Source organism: Lepisma saccharinum, chromosome 3 (assembly GCF_977018435.1).
Source record: "Lepisma saccharinum chromosome 3, izLepSacc3.1, whole genome shotgun sequence".
Taxonomy (NCBI): domain Eukaryota; kingdom Metazoa; phylum Arthropoda; class Insecta; order Zygentoma; family Lepismatidae; genus Lepisma; species Lepisma saccharinum.
In genome coordinates, this window is record NC_139231.1 from 26,388,223 (window position 1) to 26,405,167 (window position 16,945).

General features: G+C 40.3%; 3 non-coding genes across 3 annotated transcripts; all 3 read left to right on the top strand.

The window, feature by feature from the left end:
* Positions 1-1,373: 1,373 nt before the first annotated feature.
* On the top strand, positions 1,374-1,446 carry TRNAM-CAU (transfer RNA methionine (anticodon CAU)). Its single transcript has one exon. It is a non-coding gene; the product is annotated as a tRNA-Met (tRNA).
* Positions 1,447-2,850: 1,404 nt separating this feature from the next.
* Positions 2,851-2,923, top strand: TRNAM-CAU (transfer RNA methionine (anticodon CAU)). Its single transcript has one exon. It is a non-coding gene; the product is annotated as a tRNA-Met (tRNA).
* A 9,653-nt stretch (positions 2,924-12,576) lies between these two features.
* Positions 12,577-12,649, top strand: TRNAM-CAU (transfer RNA methionine (anticodon CAU)). Its single transcript has one exon. It is a non-coding gene; the product is annotated as a tRNA-Met (tRNA).
* Positions 12,650-16,945: the final 4,296 nt, after the last annotated feature.

Below are 16,945 nucleotides of genomic sequence, written 5' to 3' on the forward strand. Positions count from 1 at the left end.
AATACATTTTTAGTTAAATGTGTGGCATCGGTAGCGCGTGAGTCTCATAATCTCAAGGTCGTGAGTTCAATCCTTACCCGGAGCATTTCTTTTGTAAATTTTAAAGTTACCGTTGTAAATATATTTCCCTTTTCCAACAAGAACATGGGACAAGCGGATCCAATTTACTTCACTGACACTTTTCAAATGCATAAACAGATATCTCATATCAGTGCAAATACGGCACTCGTGTCTAAGCAGACTTGATGATGACTCATTCAGAATTTAGGAATTGTTGAGTTTTCTGTGGAATAAAGTTGCATGTGGAGTAGCGTAGACGAGAAGTCTAAGACGTCTTTTCTTTAGGCACAAGTCTCTTCGAGGCCGTGGGTTCCAATGCCACCACTACCAAATGATTTCTGACTTACAAGGTTTGATAACAATCTTATCAATTTAAATAAAAGTCTGGGTTATATTGATATGTTCTACATTTTTACTGGGTCAAGTACAGTCACCTTTGGTACGATTACTGCTGTGTAATTTGTGTTGTATTTCACTTAGCTTTCAGCGTTTTTAATCTGCACACTTCAATTATACCGAAGGGTGAAACATTGTCCGAGGAACCGATGCTGTAAGTCAAGTACACACTGGAATTAGATACCTAAATCAGACTTCGTAAGTATACATCAAGTCATAGTGTTGAACTTTATTCCATTACCTACTGCCTTTTCCCGTAAGGATTGGTTTCATATATATTTTTCGTAACTAAATGATCGGCCTCGTATGTTTTGTTCACTTCTCACTAGAACGAAACAATTACTATGGTTTCACACGTCTACAATTTTTCGATTTTTGTAGAATTTCCACATTTTTCCGAATCCACTGTCTGTATTTACATTGGGAAAGAAATCTTCACATAGAGAATTCACTGTCACAAGCCGATTTTCACAAGACAAGACGTTTCCTAAATGATATGCTGCTCTTGCTGTATACCTTGGAAGATTATTAGTAGCCGTAACATAAAGTTTAAGAAACGACAGAAACGTTGAATCACGTATCTCTGAAGATGATAGGTTGCGAACAAGAGTTTGTATCAGAATGTTATTCCACCATGAAATTGAGCAGCTCAAGGAGAGTGTTTACAATTTTATTGCATGGATGAGAAGAGCATCAAAAGAATTGTATGTTCTGCCAAGAACTTAAAGTACTTCACAAGAGAACATAAGAGGAGGTATTGATCGAAATTGTGCTTTATTTATATAAATATGTGATAGGAAATTTTGTTGGAAGTAGTTACAGCCCTACATTTCGTGTCGTGAAAAATCTCTGAACAATCATTACCATAACTAGGATGATAGAAAAGTTTACGAAATACATTTTTAGTTATATGTGTGGCCTCGGTAGCGCAGTCGGTAGCGCGTGAGTCTCATAATCTCAAGGTCGTGAGTTCAATCCTCACCCGGGGCATTTCTTTTGTAAATTTTAAAGTTACTGTTGTTAATATAATTCCCCTTTTCAACAAGAACATGGGACAAGCGGATCCAATTTATTTCACTCACACTTTTCAAATGCATAAACAGATATCTCATTTCAGTGTAAATACGGCACACTTGTCAGAGCAGACTTTTGATGACTCGTTCAGAATTTAAGGAATCGTTGAGTTTTCTGTGGAATAAGGTTGCATGTGGAGTAGCGTAGCATAGACGAAAAGTCTAAGGCGCCTTTTTTGGCACTAGTCTCTTCGAGGGCGTGGGTTCGGTTGCCACCACTACCAAATCATTTCTGAATTACAAGGTTTGATAACAATCTTATCAATTTAAATAAAAGTCTGGGTTATATTGAGATGTTCTACATTTTCACTGGTCAAATAAAGTCATTTTCGGTACGATTACTGCTGTGTAATTTTCTTGTATTTCACTTAGCTTTCAGCGCTACTAATCTGCACACTTCAATTATACCGAAGGGTGAAACATTGTCAGAGGACCCGATGCTGGAATTCAAGTGCGCACTGGAATTAGATACATAAATCAGACTTCGTAAATATACATCAAGTCATAGTGTTGAACTTTATTCCAATACCTACTGCCTTTTCCCATAAGGAATGGTTTCATAGTTCTCTTACGTAACTAATTGATCGGCTTCTTATGTTTTATTCACTTTCCACTACAACGTAACAATTTCTATGATTTCACACGGCTACAATTGTTCGATTTTTGTAGAATTTTCACATTGTTCTGAATCCACTGTCTCTATTTCCATTAAGAGAGCACTCTTCAAATTCAGAATTCACTGTCACAAGCCGATTTTCACAAGACAAGGTGGCAAGATAAACAGACTAATTTAATCCCCACACCCCCTATACGCGTTCATGGCGTGGTGCTATGCACAGGGGAGAAATTTACCTTTACCTTTTTATGAATTTCATGTTCATTTGGCGTTTCCTAAAGGATATGCTGCTCTTGCTGTATACCTTGGAAGATTATTAGTAGCCGTAACATAAAGTATAAGAAAGGACAGAAACGTTGAATCACGTATCTCTGAAGATGATCGGTTGCGAACAAGAGTTTGTAGCAGAATGTTATTCCACCGTGAAATTGAGCAGCTGAAGAAGAGTGTTTACAATTTTATTGCATGGATGAGAAGAGCATCAAGAGAATTGTATGTTCTGCCAAGAACTTAAAGTACTTCACAAGAGAACATAAGAGGAGGTATTGATCGGAATTGTGCTTTATTTATATAAATATGTGATAGGAAATTTTGTTGGAGGTAGTTACAGCCCTACATTTCGAGTCGTGAAAAATCTCTGAACAATCATTACCATAACTAGGATGATAGAAATGTTGACGAAATACATTTTTAGTTAAATGTGTGGCCTCGGTAGCGCAGTCGGTAGCGCGTGAGTCTCATAATCTCAAGGTCGTGAGTTCAATCCTCACCCGGGGCATTTCTTTTGTAAATTTTAAAGTTACCGTTGTAAATATGTTTCCCCCTTCCAACAAGAACATGGGACAAGCGGATCCAATTTACTTCACTGACACCTTTCAAATGCATAAACAGATATCTCATATCAGTGCAAATACGGCACACGTGTCTAAGCAGACTTGATGATGACTCATTCAGAATTTAAGGAATCGTTGAGTTTTCTGTGGAATGATGTTGCATGTGGAGTAGCGTAGACGAGAAGTCTAAGACGCCTTTCTTAGGCACAAGTCTCTTCGAGGCCGTGGGTTTGAATGCCACCACTAAAATGATTTCTGACTTACAAGGTTTGATAACAATCTTATCAATTTAAATAAAAGTCTGGGTTATATTGAGATGTTCTACATTTTTACTGGGTCAAATACAGTCACCTTTGGTACGATTACTGCTGTGTAATTTGTGCTGTAAATCAAGTACGCACTGGAATTAGATACCTAAATCAGACTTCGTAAGTATACATCAAGTCATAGTGTTGAACTTTATTCCATTACCTACTGCCTTTTCCCGTAAGGATTGGTTTCATAGATATTTTTGGTAACTAAATGACCGGCCTTGTATGTTTTATTGAGAAGAGGCACTTAGCGGGTTCTGCAACCTGAAGTGAGGTTCAGTGTTGCCAACCCACACCAAGAAAATTTCACCATGTGATCGTTTACAGGCGAAGCTAACCTACAAATAGGATGTGGCAACACTGACTAGTTGCTTCTCAGCGTCTTGGAAAACGTCTTAAGACAAATATCTTATACTTTAAGAAAGTTGACTTCCGGTTTGTCAATTCCGGCCTGTCAAGAAAATTTTCTTAAGACAAATATCTTAAGATGTTTTTCGAAGACATTGATTTTCTTGGCTGCTAATTGAGCTTGGACATGGTTTTAGGTTTGTTGGATAGGATTCGACGAGAACTATTCGACTGGCAAATAAAATCGATTCTACCCCCACCCCCTCTATTTTTTTCAAGCATACTGATCTATTGCATGCTAACCAAACCTCTTGGGAGGTACAACTTACATCAGAGCATGCCATATGTAATTCCTAAGAACTTTGCAACTGAATAGTGATCATAATGAGACCCCTGTTAGATCCCTGCCTGTGCACATGTGGTAATAAGAACTTTGAATGAGGGCATTCTTTGCCAACAACATACTGGGAAAGTTGAAGGTTAGTGGATGTCTGACCGCCCCAGACATATAAAATACCCCTTTGGCTCCGCTAAAGTGATAACTCTCCGGCGTAAGCACATGGGGCACAACAGGACCCTTGTTCACAAGCCTAGGATATGGCGTCATCAGCACACATATGGCTTAACTTCCTTTTATTTTCTTTCTGTGGTTTTGCCCTCCATTCCGCCATTATCCCCCCCTCCTTTTTGACCCGTGGGCGAGCACTGCACAGAGCAAGGAACCTCCCACTTGCTGATAATCTGACTTTAAAACGTCATGCTCGAAGCTTTTGACTTCAGTCTGTTACCCTCATCGATACCTTCACCAGAGACGATCGCTGAGATTCCTCGATGGTAACAGACCCTTCTTACGAAGGTAAGAATAATCTTCTGTAACTCTCTAATATTTAGTATGGTAACTAACTAACTTCTATATTTCAAGTATGGCACACTTTCTGCCCATACACTACCGCCCATACAAACACCAGCATTTACACTAACATACACACCCAGAATTAGCTAGGATGATAATAAGTAAATTCATTGGTATAATAACACACCTCCGTTGTTCGGAGAGCTATGTTTGGATCAAACGAACTTATGTCAGAAGGGCCATATTTGTACGCCTGCCCTTATATCATTGTTTACACAGTACAATGTCAAGGATTCATATCCGTTAGCATAGCGTCTTAAAATGTAATCAACCCAAAAGCCCCCAGTGGTCAAGATAGTCATATCATAAGCATCACTAAGCCTTAAAGCTTCTGGATCAAGATTCTTGTATCACATCTTATTTTTAGTCTTTATTTGTTTTGTTGCTTATTAAACTATAAAACCAACGTCTTGCTTTATCTGTTATCCCCCATGACTTCCAATATCATATGACTCCACAGTGACTGCTGTTAGCCTAGAGGTTTACTTTAAGACGAAGACTTAAGAATACCTGGAGCAGTCGTGCGTAAGAAGACACTCCTGCCACCACAGTAGAAAGAGACGTCTAGGATTATACTATTCAATGTAAGTATCCCCCCACACACACATACACAAACACTCCCATCTCTTTTGGAATACCTCTCGCAATTACACTTTCTCCCCCCTCAGGAAGTCACAAGTTTTATACTTTATGCACTAAAGTAGGCAAGGCTAGTCCGTAGGCATATCAGAGAAAGGTATGTCTCCTACTCTTCCCGTGAACTCCGTATATGGATAAGCTAGGTAGAGTAGAGTGACCGGCCGACGATCCCCACCACACAGGTACGCCCCTGTGAGCCTCTGTCTCACCTCAGGACGTGACATAATTATACACTTGAATAGCATTTTGACCCAGTACGATGGAGATGTGGGCAAAACGTTCTATGTATTCAACAACAACTTGAATTATTACCGGTTCCCCATCTCCGGCAAAATTATGTTCGACATGAATCCCGAGAACAAAGGGGAGACCAATGTTTCCTCTGGCAAGAACCTCTATCGCATCAATCACGATAGGATGGATGCGACTACAACGTACGATGTGTCTGCTGGCGATCGCCTGTACGTGGAGCTCTTGGACGACTACGATAAACTCATCCCTCTTTTCATAGAAATGAAAATCACCTACCCTATAATAAATAACCACAGTGGTAACAATGCCTAACGATATTTTTGGTCACACCAAACGCGACGATCACGGCGACGAGCTACTCATGCTCGACGTCAGGGTCAAAAAGTTGCGAAGCGACCTGCAGGCCCTGCAGTCCACGCTCTACTCCAGCCTCCAGTCAGAGATAGCTAGCCTGCAGTCTCAGTGCCTGGAGCCCGTACTCAAAATTGACGCCGAGCTGAAATCGCTGCTGCAAAAGTACACCGACCTCGCGTCAATGGACAACTTCGACAACTTAGCACTGAGTGTAGGCAAGCTTCAAAGCGAACTTGTGAAGCTGCAGCAAGCGCAGACCTCCGACGTGGAACAGCTGAACACTTGCAGGACCAAACGAGCACCTACCAGACTGAACTGCAAAACATTATCCAGAGTATAAAAACTCAAGATGACTACGATCGCGTGAATGCCAGTATTGCCAAATTGCACGAACAGTTTCAATCGTTCGAAATTCCTACGTTGGAAAGCATCAAGGCTGAGCTTCAAACGGACGCTTTGCATGCAGCCATCAACGAAGTCAAAATTAAACTACAAACGCTACAGGACTTTATCGACAATCTACCTTCGTCCAGCGAGCTGAATGCCATTGCCAGTAGTGTTGCCAACATAAAACTCCAACTTGAGACCTACGAGGATTTCGGGAAGCTGCAAGGTACCATAGCCCATATTGAGGATGCTCTTGCCGTCATCAAAAATGATCTGGCAAACGTACACGAAGCACTGGAATCCACACTGCCTGGCATCAGGGATACTCTGGCCAGCGTCCAACAGCAGATCACCAAGTTGGAAAATCTAATCACCGAATCAGAGTTGTCGCATTTTCATCACTTGATCGGCGACATACAGGCTAAATTGGAAACTTTGCAACAATCCACCCCCACCCAGGACGACATAACACAATTACAAGAAGGCATAAACGCTGCTGCTGCTGCCTCAGAGTTGGACGCGTTGAAAAAAGGTTTGAAGTTGCTCCAAAACACGGAGGCCACCCTGCCCCCTCGCAGGAACTGAAAAGCGTGAAGAGGGCTCTCGACCGAATACTCAAATCCGACGACATCAAAAACATCCAAACCGAAATTGAATTGCTACGGGAGTCTGTTGTAACCTTGCCCACCAACCAGAACATAAGCAAGCTGCATGCCTTGTTTGCGGAAATTAGAACCCAGGTCCACGACCTCGCAACCCAGAAGTCCAAGTTGACACTCGTGGAAAGTCTGCAGCAGATTATCACCAATGTGAAAGAGCAAATTGGCAGCATCGAGGCGAGCCAGGAATCGGCCATAACCAATTTCAGTACCCAACTACATGAGTTAAAAGAAAAAAATTCAAGAGGCTAATTGTCGATGTGAATATCAAGCCCGATTACGACACTGTTGTCCGTGCTATCGAGGAACACCTGGAATCAATAAACGGTAGATTGGAGGATGTGGAGAGCGAGGTTAGAACCAATGTAAACACCCTGAACGCCAGCATCGACAATCTCAAGTCCACCGTTGTCATCAAACTGTACAGCATTACAAACAGGGAATTTTCCTCGCTCTTCCATCCGGGTGCCAAACTCTACATGCTGACTCCTTCCAAAGCCTATCACCAGTTTTTCACCGCTGGCACACTTCAGTTCGTCAAGGTTTCATACTGGTCTTTGCCTCACGCAACCCACTACCCAACCAAGACCGTGATGAACATCAGTGACGAGCCTAAAATAAGAGGAGTGGAGTTGGTCGACTTCACCCACCCCGAAACTCGCGAGACCGCCTATGCCGAAGATGCCACTCAAATTATCGACATAGAAATAGGTGACAAGCTGTACATAGAAAACCCGGCATTGTCTGCAGACAGAAATCCCATCCAAGCTATATTCTTATTTTCGCGCAATGTCTAGGCAGGCTATTGTGAACGAGCTGCACAAACCTGCACGGCGAAACTACAAACGACTGGCGGTATTGACCAAAGGCATAGACGACCTGTTGGAAGCTGACCTTGTGGAAATGAGCAGTGGCAACTTAAAAAATTTACATAAAATCAACAAGGGATACACTTCTCACTGTTATAGACACATTTTCAAAATTTGCGTGGGCTTCACCCCTCAAGGCAAAAACAGGAACCTGTGTAGTGGAAGCATTCAAAACTATTTTCGATGACAGTGGCACGCGACCTCGATTTCTTCAAACGGATAACGGAAAAGAATTCTACAACTCTGTCTTTCTGCAATTTATTCAAAAACAAAATATTCAACATTACTCCACTTTTAGTCACATCAAAGCCAGCATAGTTGAACGTTTCAACCGAACTCTCAAAACACGGATGTGGAAACATTTCACGGTTCAGGGAAATTACAAGTGGCTCGACATGCTTCCGGAACTCGTTGACAGCTATAATCACAGTTTGCATCGCACGATAAACATGAAACCAGCTGACGTCAACAAATCTGACGAGCGACGTTTAATTTCTACGGTTTATTGCCCAAAATACAAATTTACAAGCAAGAAAACAAAATACAAAAGTGGAGTTCAGGTGAGAATTAGTAAAGTTAAGCGTGCGTTCGAAAAGGGCTTCACAAAAAAATTGGAGTACGGAACTTTTCACCATAGTTCGAGTCTTACCCGAAAACCGTCACACGTATATAATAAAATATAATCGCGACGAAATTCTGAAAGGAAGATTTTACGAAGAGGAACTTTCTAAAACAAAATACCCCGACACGTATCTTATTGAAAAAGTATTACGTAGAAAAGGTGACAAACTGTTGGTGAAATGGCTGGGACTCGAGGGAAAAAGTTGGATAGACGCAAACGAGGTGATTGTGTAACGGGTGTTTGGGATGTGGTACGGCGACTGCCAGATTTTCCATCGGAACGTCAGGATAGGAAAAATGGCGAGCTTCAACCCGACAACATTCGTTGTCTTATTGTTGGACCTTCTGGATGTGGAAAAACAACGTTACTTATTGATAATTTTCTTCTTGCACCAAACTGGCTAAACTGGAAGAACAGGCACCTGTATGTTTTCTCCAAACGTTTGGAGCAACCGAAGTATGCCAGCTGTCGAAACTGTACGAGGGAATAGGCATAGCTATATTTGCTTCTGAAGTGATACCACTAGACTGGTGTCTCGAGAATTCGGTGGTGGTTTTTGACGATGTGATCCTGGAGAACCAGAACGAAATTCGCAATTTTTTTACTCAGGGTCAGCACAGAGGCATGGACTGCTTCTATCTTGCTCAGACTTTTTCCAAAATCCCAAAGCAGCTACTCCGAGACAATGCTAATTTCATTTGTTTGTTTCGTCAAGACTACACCAATTTAAAACACTCTTACGATGATTATGTAGGTGGGGACATAAACTACAATCAGTTTTCCAAATTTTGCTCTTCATGTAGGAACCAAGATGATTTCGGATTTGTCACAATAGACATGACGAGGAAATCTAATAACGGAAAATACAGAAACAAGATTAATAATTTTCTAAACGTTGCAACGTTACAAGAAACGTCTTGACTTATTAAAAATAACTACATACAAAACAATGAAACGCAAACTTGCAGACGACAACCTGAAGCTGCGTAGCTACCTGGCAAAACAGTTTAAGTGGTGGAAATCCGAGAATCGTGGAATTTACGAAGAGAATAAGCGTCAGGACCAACCTATCATCGATGCAATCAGTGGACTTGGTAAAGAAATCAAAGATGTCACCGAGCAAAACAAAGAGTTAATCAACGAGCTTGTGCCACTCACCGCTCGAAATTATACCATACCCACAACGATATCCAGCATTCACACTACTCCGTTCGAACTTGCTCCGGCTCCGAGACATCAAGCCCTAGGCAGTACCTCTTCGGACAAGCTAGTCGAGCTGGGTCCGTTGGCGAGGGATTACCTAAGCACTGGGAAATTCGAAAAAGACGAGGTATTCGAATTGTACCCCACCATGGAACCCAACGAGGGTGTAGTTTTGAAAATCCGGTGGACAGGGTGCAACGCTGCAAGCACCGACCAAAGAAAGCACTTGGCGTCACTGTTCTGAATATTCAAGAGAGCCTTCTTTGTAGCAATGTTACGTGGTAAGGGGGCGTAGCTGGACGCGGAGAGAGGCACAAACTTGTTAAGTATGATACACAGTTCGTGAGGTCCACCACACAGCGAACCTCCTGAGCTCATAGCTTGATGTTCCTCCTGCTTGGCCACCAGCTCCTCGGCAAATTCGTTGTAGACGACCTTTAGGTTGTCGACATTCGCCAGATGCAGCGTCTTCGCCTTGGTATTGTGGTAGAAGCTATAAATTTCATCAGACGGCTTCTTGTACAGGCGACATAGCGATGCGTAGAATTTGGTGGAGTGCGTTGCAAGCGCATCGCTGAGGATGGAAATAATTTTGGCTTGCTTTTTCTCCAAAAAGCTACGCACGTCACATGAGCCCTCCGAAGTGAGGACAAAGTCCTCTAACAAACCCTCGAAAGCAGACTGGTTCGCTTTCGCCACAGGCTTGACACGTTTGGCGGATGGCGGCAAGTCGGCTTTCGCTTTTCTCTTGGTCGAGAGTGGGACAGGTGCTCCGACGACTTTGCATGTTGTTATATGCCTTTTCAGATTACCAATAGTAATATGTTTACCGCACCTGGGACATGGTTCTGTAGCGGTCACATGCTTGCCAGGTACACAGGTACGGCAGTGTCTTTCGAAACTTTTACTTGAAACACCAGTTTCACACATAGGACAAATTTTCACACATTGCATCTTGTTGAAAAAATATTTGTGGGGTATGTTATTTTTATATATTTAGTGGAGTGTCACAAAATAAATACTTTGCAATAAAAAAAACCTTGGAAGGCTAATTCACGATGGTGCTGGTTTGGTGTGTGTTATTTCAAGTATATGCTATTTTTGCTCCGTGGCGTTACAAGAGTCTGCCTCCCAAGAGGTTTGGTTAGCATGCAATAGATCAGTATGCTAGAAAAAAATAGAGGGGGGTAGAATCGATTTTATTTGCTAGTCGAATAGTTCTCGTCGAATCCTATCCAACAAACCTAAAATCATCATCCTAGCTCAATTAGGAGCCAAGAAAATCAATGTCTTGGAAAACGTCTTAAGATATTTGTCTTAACAAAATTTTCTTGACAGACCGGAAGTAACATCTTGACAAACCGGAAGTCGACTTTCTTAAAGATTAAGATATTTGTCTTAAGACGTTTTCCAAGACGTTGAGAAGGAACTAGTCAGTTTTGCCAACCCCTATTTGTAGGTTAGCTTCGCCTGTAAAATATCATATGATGAAATTTTCTTGGGGTGAGTTGGCAACACTGCGGCTCACTTGATGGCGCAGTACCGGGTTTATTATAATATTGTGCAGAACCTCTGAACAATCATTACCATAACTAGGATGATAGAAAAATTGACGAAATACATTTTTAGTTAAATGTGTGGCTTCGGTAGCGCGTGAGTCTCATAATCTCAAGGTCGTGAGTTCAATCCTTACCCGGAGCATTTCTTTTGTAAAATTTAAAGTTACCGTTGTAAATATATTTCCCTTTTCCAACAAGAACATGGGACAAGCGGATCCAATTTACTTCACTGACACTTTTCAAATGCATAAACAGATATCTCATATCAGTGCAAATACGGCACTCGTGTCTAAGCAGACTTGATGATGACTCATTCAGAATTTAGGAATTGTTGAGTTTTCTGTGGAATAAAGTTGCATGTGGAGAAGCGTAGACGAGAAGTCTAAGACGTCTTTTCTTTAGGCACAAGTCTCTTCGAGGCCGTGGGTTCCAATGCCACCACTACCAAATGATTTCTGACTTACAAGGTTTGATAACAATCTTATCAATTTAAATAAAAATCTGGGTTATATTGATATGTTCTACATTTTTACTGGGTCAAATACAGTCACCTTTGGTACGATTACTGCTGTGTAATTTGTGTTGTATTTCACTTAGCTTTCAGCGTTTTTAATCTGCACACTTCAATTATACCGAAGGGTGAAACATTGTCCGAGGAACCGATGCTGTAAGTCAAGTACACACTGGAATTAGATACCTAAATCAGACTTCGTAAGTATACATCAAGTCATAGTGTTGAACTTTATTCCATTACCTACTGCCTTTTCCCGTAAGGATTGGTTTCATATATATTTTTCGTAACTAAATGATCGGCCTCGTATGTTTTGTTCACTTCTCACTAGAACGAAACAATTACTACGGTTTCACACGTCTACAATTTTTCGATTTTTGTAGAATTTCCACATTTTTCCGAATCCACTGTCTGTATTTACATTGGGAAAGAAATCTTCACATAGAGAATTCACTGTCACAAGCCGATTTTCACAAGACAAGGTGGCAAGATGAACAGATTAATTTAATCGAACATGAATTTCATGTTCATTTGACGTTTCCTAAATGATATGCTGCTCTTGCTGTATACCTTGGAAGATTATTAGTAGCCGTAACATAAAGTTTAAGAAACGACAGAAACGTTGAATCACGTATCTCTGAAGATGATAGGTTGCGAACAAGAGTTTGTGGCAGAATGTTATTCCACCATGAAATTGAGCAGCTCAAGGAGAGTGTTTACAATTTTATTGCATGGATGAGAAGAGCATCAAAAGAATTGTATGTTCTGCCAAGAACTTAAAGTACTTCACAAGAGAACATAAGAGGAGGTATTGATCGAAATTGTGCTTTAATTATATAAATATGGGATAGGAAATTTTGTTGGAAGTAGTTACAGCCCTACATTTCGTGTCGTGAAAAATCTCTGAACAATCATTACCATAACTAGGATGATAGAAAAGTTTACGAAATACATTTTTAGTTAAATGTGTGGCCTTGGTAGCGCAGTCGGTAGCGCGTGAGTCTCATAATCTCAAGGTCGTGAGTTCAATCCTCACCCGGGGCATTTCTTTTGTAAATTTTAAAGTTACTGTTGTTAATATAATTCCCCTTTTCAACAAGAACATGGGACAAGCGGATCCAATTTATTTCACTCACACTTTTCAAATGCATAAACAGATATCTCATTTCAGTGTAAATACGGCACACTTGTCTAAGCAGACTTGATGATGACTCATTCAGAATTTAAGGAATCGTTGAGTTTTCTGTGGAATAAGGTTGCATGTGGAGTAGCGTAGCATAGACGAAAAGTCTAAGGCGCCTTTTTTTGGCACTAGTCTCTTCGAGGGCGTGGGTTCGGTTGCCACCACTACCAAATCATTTCTGAATTACAAGGTTTGATAACAATCTTATCAATTTAAATAAAAGTCTGGGTTATATTGAGATGTTCTACATTTTCACTGGTCAAATAAAGTCATTTTCGGTACGATTACTGCTGTGTAATTTTCTTGTATTTCACTTAGCTTTCAGCGCTACTAATCTGCACACTTCAATTATACCGAAGGGTGAAACATTGTCAGAGGACCCGATGCTGGAATTCAAGTGCGCACTGGAATTAGATACATAAATCAGACTTCGTAAATATACATCAAGTCATAGTGTTGAACTTTATTCCAATACCTACTGCCTTTTCCCATAAGGAATGGTTTCATAGTTCTCTTACGTAACTAATTGATCGGCTTCTTATGTTTTATTCACTTTCCACTACAACGTAACAATTTCTGTGATTTCACACGGCTACAATTGTTCGATTTTTGTAGAATTTTCACATTGTTCTGAATCCACTGTCTCTATTTCCATTAAGAGAGCACTCTTCAAATTCAGAATTCACTGTCACAAGCCGATTTTCACAAGACAAGGTGGCAAGATAAACAGACTAATTTAATCCCCACACCCCCTATACGCGTTCATGGCGTGGTGCTATGCACAGGGGAGAACTTTACCTTCACCTTTTTATGAATTTCATGTTCATTTGGCGTTTCCTAAAGGATATGCTGCTCTTGCTGTATACTTTGGAAGATTATTAGTAGCCGTAACATAAAGTATAAGAAACGACAGAAACGTTGAATCACGTATCTCTGAAGATGATCGGTTGCGAACAAGAGTTTGTAGCAGAATGTTATTCCACCGTGAAATTGAGCAGCTGAAGAAGAGTGTTTACAATTTTATTGCATGGATGAGAAGAGCATCAAGAGAATTGTATGTTCTGCCAAGAACTTAAAGTACTTCACAAGAGAACATAAGAGGAGGTATTGATCGGAATTGTGCTTTATTTATATAAATATGTGATAGGAAATTTTGTTGGAGGTAGTTACAGCCCTACATTTCGTGTCGTGAAAAATCTCTGAACAATCATTACCATAACTAGGATGATAGAAATGTTGACGAAATACATTTTTAGTTAAATGTGTGGCCTCGGTAGCGCAGTCCATAGTCAGTGCCACGGCACGGTAGAGTACAGACGTGTTGCGAGCTTCTGTGAGCAAGCGAGTTAACCGAGTACCGTGGTGAACTGTTTCGCGATCAAATTGGGATTTTTTCCCACTGAATTTGTGAATAGACTTGAAACGACAACAAACGATCATCATGCAGCGTGAAAATACCATTCAGGTAAGCTTTGATAATGGAACAACTAAACCGAGTGCTAGTGAAATACATGAATTTATATACGGGACCTTTAAATTGACATTAGATGAAATATACGCCATACAGATACCGACAACTGTTCGCGGTGTATATGTAAAATTAGTAAGACGAGCAACAATGGATAAAATCCTAGAAAAATACTCTGGTGAGGTAAACTTCCATTATGAAAATGGACAGACGACAAAAGTGAAACTCAGTGATGCGGGCCGAGAAGTGAAATATATTCGGGTGTTCAATCTCCCGCTTGAATTGGATGATAGACATATAAGTGCCAAATTAAGTGACTTCGGTGTAGTAGATAACATCACACGTGAAACATGGAGCACGAAGTTTAGATATCAAGTACAAAACGGAGTGCGAGTAGTGAAAATGTCATTGAGAAAACCCATACCGTCCTTTCTTCAGGTCGATAAATTTATGGCGCATATAATATATACTGGACAGACACCCACGTGTGAAATTTGTGCTAGTGACCTTCACAAAAAACAGGACTGTCCTCGCCGGAAAACAACGATATTACGTGTTCCAACTCGCCCCATTAGATCGTATAGTGGAGCGGTAGTGCAGTTATCCATGGAAGACAAAGATGACGGGATGGAAAATGGAATTCCTCAGCAGACCTGCGACCAAAAAGTGAATGACAATAATAGCGACCAAGAGACATCCCTTACCCCATTGATTCCGACTGTTCCAGTTGAAGAAAACGTGTCCACCCTTACAAGGAAGCAACCAGACTCCTTCCCTAAACAACAAGTGGAACCAACAATCGACGTCACACCAACCCAAGAGGTGGAAGACCGAGAAATGGACCACACAAATCTAATGGAACATGAAGAGGATGACGAATCAACGGATGTTGAAAAGGATTCCTTACTTCCAAATAGAGGTGTGCGAAAGAGAGAACTACGATCCTCCTCACAGAAATTATCGGCTGGAACTGTAAGTAAAACAATACAAAAACGTAAAAATAAACAAAAAAATGCTTCATTTGCTTATCCTACGACGAAAAGTTTGAAAACAAATGACCCCAATTTCGATATAAATGACCAGCCAATGGTTGATAAACCATGACATTGCAAAAGGACGGGTTAAAAAATTTGAGTGTATAATGGCCAAAAATGTTTGCACAGTGATATTATTTATACTAACATGTCCCCTTTATTTCCTCTTGCAAAGTAAAATGGCCAATCCGGTTCTCCGTTTAGCAACCATAAATGTAAATAAGTTAAGTAGTGACACTAAACTTGTGGCCTTACGTGAATTTTTAATTAATAATAATGTAGATGTTGCTTGTATTCAAGAGGTGGGGATTCCTTCCTTGAAGTGTCATCAATACTATGAAGAATATAATAATTGTGTTCAAAATTATACGGGAACATCTATTTTGGTACGTAATGGTTTAAATATGTTAAATGTTCAGCTTCACCCAGGTGGGAGGATTATAATTGGTAAATTGGGTAACTTAAGTATTTGTAATGTGTATGTTCCCTCTGGTACTCAAAATAGAAATAGACGTAGAAATTTTATAACACAGGAATTATCCCCTTGTTTAGATGGTCACACAGATAGACTTTGTGTTACTGGAGATTGGAATTGTACTTTACATAAAGAAGACCAAACTTCCACCTTCAATTATTCTCCAGAACTCAACTCTTTAGTAACTGGTCTAAATCTCGTTGATGTATGGAAAAAATTACAACCAGGAAAATTAGGCTTTACTTATAAAACACAAACCGGGGCATCGCGTTTAGACCGTATGTATGTTCATAGTAGTTTACAACATTTGGTGTCAGACATTGAGGTAATTCCTGTAGTCTTTAGCGATCATGATGCAGTAGTAATGAAAATGAGATCCCCATTTGAATATATACATGTGGGAAGGGGATATTGGATTATGAATACCATAGTACTGAAGGAGGATCAATTTATTCAAACCTTTCAAACGGCATGGGAAGGTTGGCAAAGACGAACGCTGAGACATACCGATATTATACGATGGTGGGATCAAGTTTTTAAACCATCCCTCCAAAGACTTTGTCGTACGTATTGTATAGAAAAGACGAGAAATTGGAAAAATTTAGTAAATTTTCATTTTTGTGTGTTACGAGAACTTCATAATAAGGCACAAATGGATAGGTCGACACAAAGTCGTATAAAAAAAGTCAAGGCGCAATTACTTCAGTTATATGCCAAAAAGGTAAATAGCATAAAGGCAAGAAGTAAATTAATAAATATTGACCCCGATGAAAATGTATCTTTAAATCATGTAGTTCAAATACATAAAAGAAAATCAAAAAAATTAATTACCAAACTCCAAAATAATGAAGGAGAATGGTGTCAAAACGAAGAAACTGTACGTAATTTATTACGGGAGAACCTTTGTGAAATATATAATGTTCCAAGTAATTCCCTGTCTGATTCCACAGAATATATCCAACAATATTGTCCTCATGCCGACTTTGAAAATGAGACACAAAATGGAACAGAATTTACGATAGACGAAGTTTATCACGCAGTGTGTGCGGCAAAATCGAAATCCTCCCCAGGCCTAGATGGAATTTCTGGTACCTTTTATTATCAATTTTGGCCCCTTATAGGACCTACGGTAACAGAATGGGTAAATGCAGTCCTTACGACAGGGCAACTGAGTACCTTA